Source organism: Thermobia domestica, chromosome 3 (assembly GCF_964235325.1).
Source record: "Thermobia domestica chromosome 3, izTheDome1.hap1.1, whole genome shotgun sequence".
Taxonomy (NCBI): Eukaryota; Metazoa; Arthropoda; class Insecta; order Zygentoma; family Lepismatidae; genus Thermobia; species Thermobia domestica.
The window spans coordinates 63,576,471-63,589,437 of NC_137456.1; positions in this window are offsets into that span (position 1 = coordinate 63,576,471).

The following is a 12,967-nucleotide window of genomic DNA, read 5'->3' on the forward strand; positions in this document are numbered from 1 at the left end:
AGATTGCATATCAGAGACTTAATAGACTTCTTGTTATTGTCAAAAATCCACGAAGGTAATTTTAAAATTTCATTCAAAGGATAAGAAAGCGGTGGCCAATGTTGTTTTTAGCTTTTTTTTTTTTTCGATTGTTTTCAATTATTACTATCATATATCCATTCGTTTAACATATCTAAAATATTTTCTTTCCTTATATATCATTGTTAGATTATATCGTAAGTTTTTGTGTAAACCTAAATCAAATCTAAGTTTACAGCCTCTAGATTTGTTAATAACTTAATAATAGTGCGTTCAATAGACGTAGATTTAATCCTGAAAAGCTGGTACGTTAGTGCGGAAATTTCACCGAAGATTGTTAATAAAATAATTGAATAAATATTTAATGCTAGTTGAATATAATCCTAAACAAGTGAAAGTTTTCTTGCTTGTGTACAAATTATTGATGAGAAACTTAAGATTTCGATTATATATATATATATCCAGTGATGTACAAATTGAAAGTTTATCAACTAATGAGAAAAAATAAAAAATGGACAAAATGTTAGTGTACTCTGTAGAAGTTTGTGAGGATAATATTGTATGTAACTTGGTAATGACGAAGACAACTACTATAATAATGTAATAGTTTTTTTTTTTTTCTTTTTCTTTTTCTGAAAGACATTTGTAAAGAAATGATGGGTATGTTGGGTCGTATGCATAGAAAACTTAACCAAACTGTTAGAACATGTGTCAACACTTGGGATCTTCTCTCCTTTGATTGTTAGCTTCTATTTTGATTTTTTTTCCCTTAAAATAAGACTGCGCATATAGCTGCGGGGATTATTTGTGTAATATTCGTAGGTATAAGTCAGCCACATTTCGTAAAAATAAAAGTTACGTGAAGAACGAACACGTTCAGTATGTTCATCTACAAAATATTTTTGTTTTTTTGTTTTCAATAAACGACGTATATTTATTCATTTCCTTGTGCGGGCTACAATAAAGTACTTACTTTTATACATATGTATTTTGGTTATTTAAAGTAGTAATTTGGGTTGGTACGAATACAATGTTTGCCTCAGGCGCGTCATTTCCAAAGGGCGCAAAAATAAAGTAAAGAATAAAACTGCAATATCTGGTTAATCAAAATGTTCCCGTTTTTGGATCAAAAGATCCAATATATTCAAAAATGTTCTTATACGCCTTATATCTGGAGAACTACATGCAGTGTAGCCGAACCCAAACTGTCACCTAACTCAGTATGATGTGCTTATTCTGTGGAAAATACCTCATATCTGGAGAACGACATACAATGTAGTCAAACCCAAACTTTTTATGGCTCCTGATTCAAAAACTAATCATTGGCCAAGATCGCAATCTTTTGATGCATTTTGGGGATCATTCCTGAAGTTATTGTAAACCACACATTTTGTCACTACTCAGCCAACGACTGGATCCTGCAGGGGAAGAAAATACGCTGGATGCTAACCAAATATTTTGCCACCCAGTTATCAGTGAAGGTCTTCCTTACCAAGAAGTAATCGAAATCCTGGAATAGATGGTAGTCAGTGGGAGAGAGATCGGGGAATATGGTGGGTGAGGAGGGATTTCGTTCTAAAACTCGTGGAGAGAGTGCACCGTCCTTTAAGCGTAAAGTAGAAGAGCGGGTATTTTTGTACTACACGGGGACACAATAACTGTTCCGCATTGCTGGATGCTTGAGTGTAAGTTTGTTACGCATTTCATTGAGTTCCGAACTGTAACAATCGAACCATATGATAGTTTCACCTCGACGAAGAGAATTATGGATCATTCCCACCATAGACCATCATACTAGCAACAATCATCTATGGAGCTCCTTCGTAGCTAAGCGGTTAGTGTACGCGCCTTTGGGGCGGGACACCCGGGTTCGATTCCCGGCGGGAGCTCATGTTCGGATTCCACGTTAATCAGTAGTTCCATGTCTCATATAGCCTCGCTGCTGAAAGTGACGTTAAACTCAAAATTTAACTAAAATCATCTGTTGGTGGAGAGGTGGCTTAGAAAACAGTCGTTACGTTGACCACGATACAACAACCGTGGTCTTGTCAGTTTACGATTTTTGTAGCCGATTTTTCATCTGAAATGACAGTCCGATGCAGGAAATCTTCCGGTTACTCCGTACAAACAGACAATTCGTGAGTCCCAACTTTTTCATCATACCAATTGCACAGAGCCGTCAAACGAAAGTGGTATGGTGTGTCGAACTCGTCCGCAGTGGCACTAGCACTTTTACGAGAATTTGCTTCCACAATGTTCCTAAGGAGCTCAATTCAACATGATTCTGGTCGCTGTTCACGGGGCTAATTTTGTAATTCTGTCGCATCGAAACTAGATTTAAACCAACGAAAATAGTGCACTTCGTTCACCAGTCCTGGCCCAAATGCAGTGGAGAATTCACAAAGAGTCACTTGCAATTATGTGTCCTTCATGGTGCATTTTTATACTCTATTTAAGAACACACTGCTTCCTTACTAATGACTGGATACCCCGACCTGTTTGCTGAACGTATACCGAATTTGTGATGTTAGACGTTTTATTCCAGTATCTGTATGTTGTATTTGTTGAGGTGAACTCCCACAAGATGTCAAAGCGAACATTTAATTCGTACCAACCTTATTACCTTAACCTCTCTTTCAGTCTTTTAAAGTTTGATTATTATTACAAGTAGGTAGGACATACATTAACTGAATTCCAGTAAAACGAGTTCAAGTATTCGAGTTTATCTTGTGAAATTAATTAAGTTTCTTCAACTAAACAACGAAACCTCTTAATAACGGACACCAGTGGATTATGATTATTGTCCGTAAATGAGAAATGTCCACTAAAAATTTAATTACTTATAACTCATGTGATAATTGAATTCATTATGCAGTAAACACGTTATTTAGAAATGCAAGTATTGTACATGCTAATACTGAAATATAGTAAAAAACGTTAGTGTACTACAAAATATGTACTGTGTGTGTGATAATTTTATCCTCAAGTATGTCTCAGCCCCTTGTAAAAATTGTTTAATGGGCAATCCGGCTATACTAAAGTAAGGCAAGAACATGTAATATTACTATTACACATAAATAGATAGATCAAATCAAAATCTTTGCTGTTGATGTTCTTCAGTAACCTTCTCTCATCCGTTAATTTGAAAACTTCGGTGGTGAGCCATTCTGCCTTTCGTGAAGTAACATTTCTTTTGCGGTAGTAAGTAGGGCAGTTTTAATGTTATGATCATTCTTGGTTAATTCCATTGGCTCGTATCTCATCTACTATTTTCTTTGTGAAACTTATCTTTACCTTGCCTGTATAAAGTCTTTCCATGTTTCCCAATTTTTTGAATGCTCGCTCTTCGTCAGGAGTAAGTTTCGGTCAGTATCCACACTCTGGGTAACTTAGTTCTTAATTTGGTTTTTGAACCTTAGCTTAACGCGTGTGTGACCGTTATATACCCATTGGTATATTTGTTCATACCTTTTAAAGATATTTGCTACTATTATTTTTAAAGATATTTGCTAGATTATTTTTAGTGCAAAATTCAAGTCTCTCACTTCACTTTCCTAGTCTGTATTTTCCTACTTTTTTTCTTCCTATCTGTGTCTTCTGCGATCACATTTCAATGTGTTAGCAGAGTAAGATTTACTTCCACTTTGTCTTTCATGTCGTTTTTAGTTGTTTCACACTTGTACTTCATCGTGCGGTGTTGTTGGCATACATACCTAAATGCTAGTTCTATCATTTGGTTTGGTGGCTGTTTTACTAGTATGGTTCTGTCACTTACTACGTTCTAAATTCTTACTCGTTGTCCTGCCTTCTGATTCATTATAAATTCAACTCTGTTTTTCGTTCTCGAGTAAATCTATATTCACCTGACAATAAATGGCTTTGTTCTTTCTATTTTACTTCACTATATTCGTGTTCTGTTGTCCAATGGGTATTGCCTGGCTATAACTGACTCTGCTTCCCCTAAAACCAATGGAGCAGATTGCTTTTGCAGTATGGGATTGTGCTTTGTTCTACAGATTACCCATAATGAAAATGGTCTGCTTTGAACCATTTATCTGGTTAACAAATTCCTCTTTTGATTGTGTTCGAAGTGTCTGCCACGGAACCTAAAGATCGTTCAGCAGCGTGAGAAAATTCCTGTGTAGAATGAGAAGGGAATTGTCTTACCATACAGCTTTGGCAGCTTTCCGAAAACACTGCAAGGTAAGTGCTGCGTCGAGCAAGTGCCTGTTCCAGTTCAAACTCACAGTAGTCCATTGTTCAGGCCTCCGGGGATTTCACATGGATGGACGAAAACAGTTCTTTTTTTCTATTTTCTTTGGGTAGGACGCTTGGGATGATTGAGCGGTATGGCTAGGGACTTTGTCCATGTGGATCCACACATTCGTGATCTCGTCACCGTATAGGTGGGGAATGTGTGTGTGTGTCATATAGAGGGTTCGTGGCGTTCTTCTGAAAGTTGACTTTGGTGTTGAAATGGGCTTCGGCGAGTGGCAGCGTTTCCCGACTGCATATCTCGTCACCACCTCTTGGAAATGTTTTCCTTTCACCGGACAGTCAGAACAACCCTTGCGGACTGTTTGACGGTTGAAAACTAACCGAAATCGATTGTATCATCTAGATAGAGCCCCCTTAATGTACGGCATATACTCATTTCCACTTGTCCCCTGAGATTTGTGTTTTCTACAGTTTTTTGGCGTTTGTGATTCTTTCCTGGATGTGGTGCTCTGTAAGGCATTGTCTGCATGTTTGTGCCACACTTACAATGCCAGGTTCTTCCTCATTCTGTTGGAAACTGGGTCTTTTGAGATACACTGTCGTATGAGCAAACTTCTCTGCTTTAGGGAATTATCTGTCACTGCTTCCCTGATGGCGCGCATTGTATTGGGGGTTCGAGCGGGTTAGGGCCGTGTTCTCAGGAAGTCTAATTGACTACGTACTACGGAGACCTGTTGGGACCTACATCAGCTTTGCTGACGATTAAACTCTCTTATCTCCACCGTTTTACTATTGCTGAGTGGCAGAATGTTCACAAATGGTACCCTTCCAGAAAGCTCTTTTCTGGAAATTCTGGACTTCCTTCGTCAAGTTTTGGACCCTATGTGGACGTACTACGGACGTGCCTGTGCTGTGTGGGTTCATCGTCCTATGGACCGTGCTCAATCGATACTGTTATCAAGTTCAGACCTCCATATAATCAGCAATACATCGAAATATAAGAGGTTAAATGCGTCACTCGGGAGGGCTCGTGAAAGTAGACTTCAAAAAGAAATCCTGGACAACCTTCTGCGCCCATTTGCGGCGAGTTGTTTTTTAAAAATGGTCATTCTCCGTGCTGGGTGTTTTTGGGAAATATACTGTGATGGTTTCCCGGTGTCTGTCACCAACCGGTTGGGTATGTAACTATGTAAGGAATGGAACCGGAATAATCGGACAGTGCAATGTCCGGGAGTATGGCGAATACAATAGTGTTTCCCATCCAAGGCGTAGAATGGTGTCCCGGGTCATCCTAGCTTCGTGGGGCTTAGTGTTATCCTGTAACAAGGGACCCATTTGTGATTCGGAAGTGCTGGCTCCAAAGTTTTGAGTTTTTCTTGAATACAGCTCAACTGCTGACAGTACCCAGTTGCATTGATGCTCTAACCACCTGGTAGCAGTTCACGATGCGATGAGCAGTCCACCAAACACACAGGAGGACCTTCTGGTGCAGTGCTGGTTTCGGTTGTTTTGGAACCGGTTCATGGGATGCTAACTAATGATGACGGCACCGTGGAGTTTTGTATAGGACCCATTTTTCAGCACATGTCAACATCCTGTCCAGAAATGGCTCCTTCCTCAGACGAGACAGCAAAGAAACACAGGTGTCTGCTCGCGCGAAGTTTTTCCTTTTAATTATCAAAATTTTATTTTGATGCAGAAACATATGTTGTAAAGTATTATTCAGAAAATGAAAATTGGAAGCATCTGTTAATAAAGTGAAAAGTAAGTGGTTACTCAGAGCCCTGTTTTGTTGTACAGTCGGTAGAGGTGCTGGGTTAGGATGGAAAGAGAATGGGTGAATTATAGGGTAGGTCATTGCTTCGGAACTAGTGTTAGTTCTGTGTTACCTTTCTATGGAAACACTTTAACCCTCTTTGCGCATGCGTACAATTTCATATAACAAATACAGTTATTGAGAAAGAAATTTACATTATACTTGCTCGATTGTTACCGACTGGCGTTCTTCTACCGATAGGACCACTATATTCATAAATTTGCATTACAATTTAACTTGAAAGTAAGATATTTACGATAGATATGAAAGCAACCATAATTTTGCTTTATTAAGATGTAAGCATTGAGCTCCACTTTGTAACATTCGTGGTCGCTCGGGGTGTTTACAACACCTCCAAATAAATTTCATTTTAATCACTCATACGAACTGTTATTGAACTGGATTTAGAGATATGATTTATAAAATTTAACTTCTTTGAAATACACCACAATTACGTAGAATGTCAATGTGTATTTGAAGAAAAGTAGGTGAGCTACAAAATACTTTTTATTATTTAATGTGGGTCGCAGTAACAAGTTTGAGAACCACTGGTGTAGTATATAGGTCTAACAAGGGAAGAGAGGCAAATTATATATCGAAGTGGAAGATGGTTTATGCACCAATCGAAAGCACTAATGACACCTATTACGCAACTGTAATAGAAATTTTCCGAATGCATATACTGTACGAGTTATATGTATATACAGGGCGTCCAGGAAGTCCGTTGCCACCCCTACAAATCGCAAACCGTGAGACAGATGCCAAAACAGCAAAACACGTTTCTCATCGTTTCAAAAGTACAACACATCAAAGTAAAAAGTGTTGTCCCAGGGCCACCCACAGGGTCCCACACGGGGTCTTACTCAAAATTTTTAAATGACAAGGGGGGTCAAGTTGGAAAACTGTTGGGAAATGAGAGAAGACAGAACAAGTCCCGACTCTCAAAAATTACCCTGTGCAAAATGACGGCTAGTCAAAATATACATCTTCATTTCGATACTTCGTGCGTATTCGCTTTCCATTTTGCAATCGGCACTTGTTGTCACTGTGAGACACTTGCACGTATTCACTGTTCTTGGTGCAAGAAAATTTTTGTTTGAATCATTTTATACTTGATAATCCAGACAACGAGCATAAGTACTAGATAATATAAAACTAGACGAACTTCTTTGAAGACATTATTTTAAAAACAAAAGGTAGGAAAAAGATAAAAATGTCGGTGTTATCAACTTAGAAATTATTTCTACATAAGAAATAAAATCTTTTTACGAGCAAAGCTATTCGTCAATTACTGTGTACAAAAATGGATTTATTAAATGTATTTAGCATCTACTCTTTAGTGACGGTATGTCTTGATCACTAAACAACCAAAAGCGGTATGCCTTCATCCAGGGCCGGCGCCAGCAGTTTTTCCGCCCTGGGCAGTACTTTCACATGTCGCCCCTTTAATCCGTAAACCTTATTTTGACAGAAGACGTTGAAGTGTCATGAAAAAGTAAGATGTCCCATTTAAAAACATGTATGAAATGGAAAAGTAAACAAAATATTGAGCTACCCCTCTTTAATGCTTACGTAATATTTATTGACTCCATACATGACACAATATTCAGTATGCTCGATTTTGCTCTGTAGCTGTGATATACAGCAGTGCATACAGAAAATAAAATAAAAAATGCTTTAGTCACGACTAAGAATTTTAATTTTTAAGCTGATTTTGCATCAAAAGGTGTTTCCAGGAGCATGAAGATAATATAGTGAATCAAATATTACGACAAAACTAAGTGATTAGCCTAAACCTTATAATGCACTAAAACACAATATACAAAATTTAACATACCTTAACTGAAAGAAACTTTTCTTGTTTTGATACGAGCGAATTCCTTTATTACATTCGCGTAGTCCAATGTTTCAGCCAATTCGTGTTCTATTGATATCATCGCTAGACCACTCAAGCATGTTTCAGACATGGAAGAACGTAGATAGTTTTTAATAAGCTTAAGTTTCGAAAAACTTCTTTCTCCACTTGCCACTGTCACCGGTAAGATTAACAAAATCCTAAGTGCAATACTGACATTGGAAGTAAAGTCATGTTCCGTAATTAATTTCAAAGTCTCTTTTGGTGAATTTTTACTCTTAATTATATCGGCTAACACTTCCAGTTCGTCTTTCAAATCATTGGGGTTAATATCTTTCGATTCTTCGTGTGTTAAAATGCTGTCAAGTTTAGTACACTTTTCAGACAAAAGTTCAGAAAGTAAATATAATATCTTGCAGAATTTTCACATTTCCAGGACTAAGGTTACCGAAGACCTCCCCGAAACAAAATCGTAAATACGCCACTGATGGTCCCCTACGATGCTCTGTGTATAGCAAACCAGCAGCGTGATTTTACTTTGCTCATTCGTTATCTGGTATGACTTTTTTAATCCACATGAACATAGTATAATAAGAAAAAGCCTTTAAAGCATTGATTCTCATATGTTGGATGCAGTCGGGTTTCTTGAAAATATATCTGAGTACTTTGAGAGGAGCAGAAATGATACAAAGTTTCAATCTTAGTTGATACGATGGAGTTGGCATCAGCATTAGATATGGATGATCCACAGATAGGTAATACAGTGTAAACTCGAAGTCGAAAGAAGAGACAGTTTCAGTACGAGGCAGGTGGTGAAGATATTGAAGGGTCCACAAACAAGATCGATTTAATTACAAAGTTCTAGACGTGAGCGTGTTAGCTTTAAGAGAAAGGATTGAGCAACTTATGCATCACAGCGAGTATTTCTCTTTTCTTTGTAATATAAGTAATCTTAAGTATATGTCACCTATAGTAAATAAAATTTCGGGGGGGCTTCAGCCCGAAACCCCCCTTAAATACGCCACTGGTGACCATTCTATTGTCGTTACTTGTTTGAATTAAGGCATCATAAATTTCCCCTATTTGATATCTAATTGGAATCTGAGCATCAATTCAGCTCTCCCACCTTGTGCTGCTTAATGGTTAAGTGAGACTGCTAATATGTTTCTTTAGTATGGTACAACGTTGAACTGACGCAGAAAAAAAGTCATAATTTTTTTTTAACTATATATATAAAAAAAATGAAGGCGTACTGAGATGCTGTGGCTGCATAGTTCACGACAATGTTTAGTGAATGACTACTGCAAGGAACATAAAAGGCTCAGGAATTAATTTCTAAAATTCCCTTCCGAATACCTGAATGTTTGCCTTTCATATTGGAACCATTGTCATATGCTTGGCCCCTCATGTTTTCGATAGGAATATTCATTTCCTTTAGCTGTTTAATTATTTCTATCAGTACTAGACCTACTACTGGTAGTACTAGACCTACTACTAGTGGTATCTGTTACCTATACGAAACCAAGAAAGACACCGCCTTATGCAGAGTCGTTTTGATTTATGACTAGCATCATACTAAAAGTCTGACTACTGCAGGAAACATATGTTAGTCGAACTCTTTAGTATGGCACTAATCATTCTTCATTACGACTCTGCATAAGGCCCACAGTATTTTACTTTTTATTTGTTCACTAAGAATTTGAATAATATTATTTTCGACATCTTTTCTTAAGTAATGGTGGTATTTGTTTTGTCCTTCCATGGTTCTTTTAATATATTCGGTCATGACGCTGTCAAACTTTGCAAAGAGTTCTACCAGTTTCAGAAAATTACCATATTATTTGTGTAAAGTTTAATCTGATGTTCCGCGTAACGGTAGACATTGTTCACCTAAAAAACGGTATTATTGCAACCAGTCGTTCTATTACATTCTTCCAATGTTGCATTCTGCATTTAACCTAAATGTCTCTAGATGTTGTAGGCTAGAACCAGTGTGCGAATTAGATAATCTATATTGGGGGGGGATAAAATTAGGCCAAAGGACATAGTCTGAAGGTTCAAATTTCAAAATGAGACAATAAATGCCTTACCCCCCATGTATATATATATATATATATATATATATATATATATATATATATATATATATATATATATATATATATATATATATATATATATATATATATATATATATATATATGTGTGTGTGTGTGTGTGTGTGACATCTGTAATAAATAAGAGATTTATTAATTTAATAAATCTACCGACAATAACTATGCACATATATATTGTCTGACATACACACACCCCACTAAACCTTTCTGAACGTGTTTTAATGTTGTACCAGTGTTGCCACAGTCCTAGCTCTGAAGTGGGCTGAAAAATAGTACCAAATTGAAACAAAAAGGGCTGAATTTTATACCAGTGTAATACATGGCTTTATAACACGAAACTGAAAGAGGTAATGTTGTAAAACAACCTCTCTGTTCCAAGAACAGAAATCAACGTGTCGATATAGATCTATAAAACGGAGAAATGTTCGGATATATTTATATTCGTCAATATGGCGTCACTAATGCCTTGTAAGCCAGCATTTATGTCAATGTATTTTTCGTGCTATTATCTTTTAGTGTAGAATCTTTGCAATGACATAAATTATAGACTTACTTGAGCACACGCTGGTCTTCAGAATATTCAACATTTGATTCAACGTCTTTGTGTGGTTCTATTTCTTTTTAAGGTTTGAAGGTAATATTTCCACCACACTGCTTCCTTCTCGTCTCCTTCATGCGTGGCGGACATGCGCCCACCTAGCGTCATTTGCATCTAGTATAGTTAGAACAGCGAATTTTCCGCACAAAGTTCCTAAGTGTTAAGCGGTGCAACGCCACAGGATACAAGTTCAACAGCATTTTTAAGAGTCCAACACACAGTATAAGTAACGCGAGATACAGGAGAAATCTTACCGACACTTTAGAAAATGTGACAAGTATTTGTTAAATGGTGCCGAATTGGGTAGAATTGTACCAACTTTTTCACAAAAGGGGCTGAAAATGCCAGCGTGGTACCAACGGGCCGATGAATGACAAAAAGGGCTGAATTTGGTACAATTGTACCAAGTGTGGCAACACTGTGTTGTACTCACTCTTGTCCCCGTAGCTCTCTAAGGTTTATTTAGTTAATAATTTGGCTCGAGCGATAGCCATGATCACAAGCATATGTTAATTTTTCCACTCATATTGAAAGCTTCCACTTTGCATTAATACATACAGGTTGCGAAAAGAAACCTACTTCAGTCTTGTGAAAACCACTAAAATTATCAGTTAAACCGGACATTTTATTTATTTTATTTTATTTTATTTTATTTTTTTTTTAAAAAAGAAAATCTAGATATTAGCCTATCAAATAAGAAATGGATTGTTGCTGGTCCCGATTTCTCACATCAAAGTCAAATCGAAGGCCAAATATTTAAAATCTCTCAATTCAAATTTCGAGCTTGTGCTTCTACTTCACCCTAAAGCTGTGCTCATCACGACTTTTTTTCTCCAAATATCGATTCCGTGATGGGCACAGAAAGTCAACACTTAAAAATTACTTTACTGTTAGGTTGAAGATGAGTTGATTCACTATGGGCTACGTTATTCAAATAAAGTAAAACATTACACTGAAAGTTTTTCAGACAACATTAATTGCGTGGACAGCAAACTGTACAGCGAAAAGATGGAAAAATGAAGGGTTAACTTAAAGAAAAAAAAAACGCTCCAGTTGAAATGCTTACACAGACACGGACAATGACACGGAGAACCAGTCGTATTAACAAATGCTGAGAGAAATCTTGAATTATTCGCTTATTCACCTAAAAATCACCTTCATTAACATGTCTGCTCACTAGGAGCGTATCCCCCAGCGTGTACGTTAACATATACTTACGAGAGAATACCTATATCTCAGATTTTGAGTACAGTTTCAAAAGTTCATTTCCGTAAACTGTAAAAGCAGTGATTACTATGCTAATTATCACAAATTAAATGCAACTTTTGAGTTGCATACACACAACCTACTAGGGAATGAAGACCATGTGCTAACAAAGAGTACACTGGAAAATGAAATAACATGTTATAACAAAAATTAAAATAAGATGATAATCGATACAAATATAGAGGATGAATATGACATATCCGAACTTCGCCAAGTATGGTAGAAGAAGCTATTTGTTTACTTCTTCTTGGCCAACCGCTAAAAACATTTATAAATCTATATGTGGCTTTGTTATACGCAATTAGTACATTCAAATTCACAAACGATGACGAACTGAAGGGTACGAAGGTACAGTTGCAAGTAACAACCATAGTCATAATAATATAGTTCTACTAAACAACGTTGAAAATAGTGGGTAATTAGGTGGTAAGTAGAAATGACCAAAACTGAACAGTTTACATCGATCATTTCGAAATACAGCTAGAAGATTAAATTTACAAGAAATAACAAAAATCAGTGAAATTTGGAGTTATACTAAGCATAGTTTGAGGGGGAAAGCGAGCATCCCCGGTGGGGATACTTCAGCTGACTTCTTTGGGGGGGGGGACAAAATGTGATTGAGGGGAAAATCCCCCTCATCCCCCCCGGTAATTCGCACCCTGGCTAGAACGGCCTTGTTTCAAGTGAGAGTGTACCTTTTGAATACTTGGAGTGGGGTGTTAGACCATTGCTGAATAAAAATAATATAAAAAACACCTTGATAATCTTATCCATCCTAGCTGAAAATCTTATCTACGCCACTGCAAGGGAAATATTGAACGAAATACCTGTGGCTAGTAGTTAGATAATTGAAAATAAGGAAGAATGCTCTGTGAGTAAGTATTTTCTTGAATGTGAGTAAAGTAAGTTAAGTTAGTTACATTCTCAGGTGAACACAATTTTATTTTTCCAATTGGGCCTATTACGAAGCATTATATTTTGATAGTATTCTTTTCTTTCTCAAATTCTGCCGCCCTGGGTGGTGATACGGCTCGACCCCTCTCGCGCCGACCTTGCCTTCATCACTGAAAAACCCGAGA